Genomic DNA, 6,000 nt, shown 5'->3' with positions numbered 1-6,000 from the left:
ACCGGTGGCCGCGACAGCCCCTCTGGTGTGCGGGCCCAATCACACTAGGTCTAGTTGGGGGCAGCCCCAGTTCTCATTCATCAGGGTGAAGGCTGGGCCAGGGCTCGCAGTGTGGGAAGGAGGAGCTCTACCTCCAGCTCTGTGGGGATTGGTGCTGAACACAATATGTGGCACGTGTTACATGCCACATTCAGCTCATATACCGTCTCATCCAGCTTCCTCGCACCTCATCAGATCATATGCAGGAAGCTTTCCCAGCTTCCTGGTTCATGTCTGTGAGCGGCGCAGAGGAGCATGAGCCCTGGAGTGACACCACGGCTGTCCGAAGCTTAAGCGGGACAAAGGTAAGGCTTTTTAAAAATAAATGTGTATGTGCATTTTGTATGTGTGATGGGCATGTCAGATGTATATGGTATGGATCAGTGACTGGTGGGTGAATGAGTATGAAAGTGATAGTGTATGTTTCAATGTTCTGGGTGGGTGCGTGTCTGTGTGGAGAATGCAGTGTGAGTGGCTGTGAGAAAAGATGTATGAGTGAGTGATTGGTGGGTGAATAATGAATGTGATAATGTGAGTGTGTGAATGTTCTGGGTGGGTGGGTGCCAGTGTGAGTGTATGTGAGAGAAGGTAAATAGGTGAGTGACTGGTGGGTGAATGGGTATGAATGTGATTGCGTGTGTGTGTGTAAATCGTCTGGGTGGGTGGGCACGGTAAAGGTCCAGAAGTCAGAGTTGGACAGATGGTTGGTAGGATTTTGGGGAAAGCTGTTTATTAAAGGAAATAGGGTTGAAAAAATGCCTCTCTGTCCCTAAACTATGATGGGTTTCCCTGTCTCTAAAAAAACTAATGAAAATGTCAGGAAGTTCCAAAACTAGAAGAGTCAGTCCCTATCGTATCCAAAGAAAACCTACTTCTGCCCCTAACATTAATATACTACTATAACTGTGCAAGGTATGTCTTAACTTCAAATAAACAGAGTTCTTAGTGTTTGCAGTAAATAGAAAAGTCTCCAGGCTCCCTGCTAATAAAGTGATGGAAAAACAATGTTCCAAAACAGCAAGTTCCAAAAGTAGGGCGACGCTCTTATCATTCCAAGAAACTGGTTAGCACACCAAGAATGATCTCTTGCATTAACAGTCTTTCAATTCCGCTCACTTGGCATACACCTCTACCAAGTATAGGTTATGCCTTTCACAACTCTAGAGTCTCTGTTCCCCTGCTTTCCAATCTTTTGGAGAGAGCCAGTCCCAGACTCGCAAAAGAGGTTCTTATAAAATGCCTCTCCCACTGGATTCCAGACCGTTCTGGCTTCAGACTTTAGTCTCTGATATAGGTGTGGGTTCCAGACTTGCACAGGTTTGCTGCCCCTTAGTTCACTCAACTGCCAAGTATGCAACTTCAGGATACTAGACACTATGCTTCTTGTTTCTTTATTTGCGTGTGGGTCCCTTACTGGCACACGTTCACTACCCTTCGGTTTACTCTCCTGCCAAGTATGCAACTTCAGGGTCCCAGGCCCTGTGCTTCTTGCTTCTTAATTTGCGTGAAGGTCCCAGACTAACACATGTTTGCTGCCCTTTGGTTCACTCTCCTGCCATGTATGCAACTTTCTTTCAGTCAATTTTGTGTCGCAGACCCTTCTCTTCCAGCTTTTATATTCACTCCTGAGCTTCGACAGACCCGCAACACATTTTGGCAAACCTGTGTGCCTGTTCTTTCTATGTGAATCAGTACCAGCGATTCCCCAGCTCCAGTGTTGCTTGTCGAGGCTCTAGCATTTCTGTAGTGAATGGTGGGGTCTGCAGTGGTCCCGCAGGTGTCTCTTCTTCTCTGGTTGCTCGTTTTGCCTTGCAAGTGGTTTGTAGTTGCCATGGTCGCCTGGAGGTTAGCAACAACCCTGTCCTCTCAGCTTGTACCTCAGTCGGGTTTTCCTTCAGCTCACTTTTTGGCTTCTCGCTCGGCTTCTCTATGCCCACCCGGTGCAGGCTACCCGCTGTTCTTCCTCGGAGGATTGAGCTCCTTCAACTTCACAGCTAAGCTTCTTTTGAAATCCCGAGCCAGCCAGCTGTGTTCATTCCGGCACTTGACATTGCGAAAAAGACTAGACTGCTCCCTTTTTTTCCTCTTAGTGATCCTCTGATTCCCAGTACTGGTTTTCCACTCGGAGGCAGAACACTCAGTCTTTTCCACTCAGTGAAGGTTTTCAAGTATATTAAAGTCACTAACCTTGCTACAGAGTATATTGGTTCTGCCTACAAAGGAATGGCAGGGATTTGGTATTTGAGAGGGCACTGGGTGTATTAAGGTGGAAGAATACTGTGTTCTCTGAGAACCAGTGACCCCAATTCCATAGGGTCTTCCCTCCCCATGTGATCCTCCCTTGGTGCACCACCCCCTGGGGGATTATTTCACTGTGGATGCACCACTCTATCCCCATGGGAAATGTCTCCCCATAGGGAAGAAGGGACAACATCTTCAGATTTGTCATAGTACCTTTGTGGATAATGCAGTATGGGTGGTTGTGAGAGAATGTGTATGGGTGAGTGACTATTGTGTGAATGAGTATGAATGTGATTATGTGTGTGTGAGTATCAATTTTCTTGGAGGAAGGCTGCCTGTGTGGAGAATGCAGTGTGAGTGGATGTGAGAGAATGTGTATGGGTGAGTGACTGGTGGGTGAAAAGGTATGAATGTGATTATGTGTGTCTGTTCTGGGTGGTGGGTGGCTGTGTGGAGAACTGTGTGTGTGGATGTGAGAGAAGATGTATGGGTAAGAGACCTGTGGGTGAATGAGTATGAATCTGATTGTGTGTGTCTGTTCTGAGTGGGTGGGTGGCTGTGTGGAGAACTGTGTGTGTGTGTGTGTGTGTGTGTGGATGTGAGAGAAGATGTATGGGTAAGAGACTTGTGGGTGAATGAGTATGAATCTGATTGTGTGTGTCTGTTCTGAGTGGGTGGGTGGCTGGGTGGAGAATTCTGTGTGTGTGGATGTGAGAGAAGGTGTTTGGGTGAGTTACTGGTGGGTGAATGGGCATGGATTCAATTATGTGGATGTTTGAATGTTTTGTCTGGGTGCCCGTGTGGAGAATGTAGTGTGAGTGAATGTGAGAGAAGGTATATGGGTAAAGGACTGGTGGGTGAAGGAGTATGAATGTGATTATGTGTAAATCTTCGCTGTGGGTGGGTAGCGTTGTGGAGAATGCAGTATGTGTGGCTGTGAGAGAATGTGTATGGGTGAGTGGTTGGTAGAGAATGTGTATGGGTGAGTGAGTGGTGGGTGAATGAGTATGAATGTGAGTGTGTGTGTCTGTGTGCGTCTGTGTGCACACACATGTGTGTATTGAGAACCCCCAGGAGGAAAGAAGGGGATAATTATTACTAATCCAAAGAATTATCGTTTTGCTTGGTATACCAATAATTTGTTTCTTCTATCGCAAGAGATATGGCAACTTGGTTGCTTGTAAGTTTTAGCTCCACATATGAAGGCATGCATCAGAGTGATTTGACTTCTGAAATTGCCAAAGAGGGAATTGGAAGTTATCAATTACACATTGCATGCATCAGTATTTGCATTCTTAGAGAGAAAAAAGGTTTATTAATTAAGGTGCCTACCAAGTATGCTTAGCTCATCAACACCCGTTTGATAAACGAGACATAGGGAAAGACAACTAAGAATGGAGCTAAGGGACATACCGTGTGATGTTCTAGAGCCTAAGGAGCATGTGCGTCTGGTCGCCAAAGCCAGTGTTACATATAGAGTAAATATAGAGTATGGCTAAAATCACACAATTATCATCTAGAATGCAGGAGGAAGTGGTGTCAACTAGTATTCTGCAGTGTAAAGAACGACACTAAAAACGTTTGGCGACTTATTAATATAGTTCTATTGTTTGTGATGTGTTGGAGTCAGAATAGGTAAGGCACATAGAATCTACCTTGGACAATCACTCTACCTGTTTGGCTGTTAATATTAATGACATAACTGAGCGGTGGGTCTATCAATGGAATTTGATAGACATGAGGAACGTGATTAGTGCCTGTAAATCATGTAGGGCGCATGGGCCTGACGAGACCTGTAATCAGCTATTAAAAACAACCTGGAAGTTTGGGCTCGCGCCCTTCACTGGCTTTTCACTCTCATTGGTAAAACCCAGTTACTCCCTGCCACATGGAAAGAAAACATCATTGTTCATATTTATAAAAAAAAGTCAATGGACAAGATCCATGCAATTACAATCTGTTAGCAATGCTGGATGCCCCTGCTATTTGCTAAGGTATTGCTAGGTAAATTAAATCAATGGATTCAGGATAACATTACCCTGCGTAACCAAACCGGGTTCAGGCAGGGCTCCAGCACAGTTGACAATGGTTTGTCTCCGATTACCATTTTAGAGCATGCTTGTATTCTTCAGAAGCACCCGGTCTATGTAGGATTCGTAGACTACAGTGTGGCTTTTGACACTGTTGACGGAAATAGGTTGTGGCAGAAATTAACCAACTGGAATATCCCTAGAGGTTTGCTTACCATGATTATCGTCCTGCATGCTGATTCTAAGGTCAGGGTGAGAATGAACCATCTTGGTGGGACGATTAAATGGATCAAGACCTGTTCTGGTCTTAAACAGGGATGCATAGTAGCACCTACCCTGTTTAAATTATATCTGGATGATTTCGGGGGCATTAGAGCTAATCCCATCTCGATTCCTCCTAAGCTAGGCAAAATTGACATACAATGGCTTGCGTTAGCCGATGACTTGGTGCTGCTAGACTTAATTGCGTGGGGAGTACAGGCATTATTAGATTGATTACATGACTACACCATTCTCAATTCCTTAGGAATTAACATCAACAAAACGAACATAATGTTATTTTGCCAATCATCTTGCTATGTCCAGGAGCAAACCTTTATCATGGATACTTAACAGTGATGATATTGAGGTTGTTAGCGCCTATAAGTATTTGGGTGTCATAGGTGACAGACTAAATGGGAAAGCACACTTACAGAATATACAGCTCAGAATTTCCAAGGTCGGTATTATCTTAAAGTTGTACCAGAGTAGAATATTGCCCATACTATTGTATGGAATTGAATTTTGGGGTGTTTAGCTGACCGCATAGTTAGCAAAAATGCATTCATGACATCTGGTAACATTGCTAACCTTGTGGGCCGTACTCTGGGGTGGCTGAACAGGGCCACTGAAGATGCTTTTATCCTCCCATATTTAGGATAAGATACACCTTCTCCTTGAGGACTATTCTAGAGACCAACATTTGGTGGAGCTTGCAGGGAAATCTACCTCTGGCCTATTCGTAACAGATTACATGGGGCGTGAGGCTGTACCTTCATATGTGCATAGCTTTTTGGGGTATGGCCTCATATGGAAATATTTAAGAATGAAATGTAACAGTGTTATGACTCTTGAAAAGCAAGCGGCTCAAAAGGGGCTCTTGAGGGAGGCTAGGCTGTGTCGAATTTGTGGTGATATGATAATTGAGATGGTAAAGCATCTCATCTTAGACTGTCAAGCATTGAAGGAACTTACTTAGGAGTAGGACATATTGTCTTGGGATGGTCCGGAGTATGATACAGTGGAAGATGTTTGGGATACATGTATGTATGTATGTTGAAACACTGAGAAATATTTTAAGATTTTGATGTTCGTGTTGTTGTTGTAATGATGAGTATTTAAAGTTGACTATTGTCTTACTGAATAATAATAATAATAATAAAAACATGTATATATATATATACTCACTGACAAAACATTGTTAAAGGGACATTATGGTTAAGTTGCACCAATAAAAATCTATGAAATTCAATGAAAAAACTTTGTTAACGGGACATTATGGTTACATTGATGTGATGTGATGTCATCTTTGATGTCGTGGGTGTCAGTCTTAGCAGTGCATGGTGGTGGCACGAGTTATGGTTGCTTAGCTTACCATAACTGGCAAATTTCTTAGGTTTTTCTGTTTTATTTGTAACCATAACGTCCCTTT

This window comes from Ambystoma mexicanum, chromosome 8, assembly GCF_040938575.1.
Source record: "Ambystoma mexicanum isolate Mex_15411 chromosome 8, UKY_AmexF1_1, whole genome shotgun sequence".
In the NCBI taxonomy this organism is placed as follows: Eukaryota; Metazoa; Chordata; class Amphibia; order Caudata; family Ambystomatidae; genus Ambystoma; species Ambystoma mexicanum.
Note: the sequence above shows the minus strand (reverse complement) of the source record.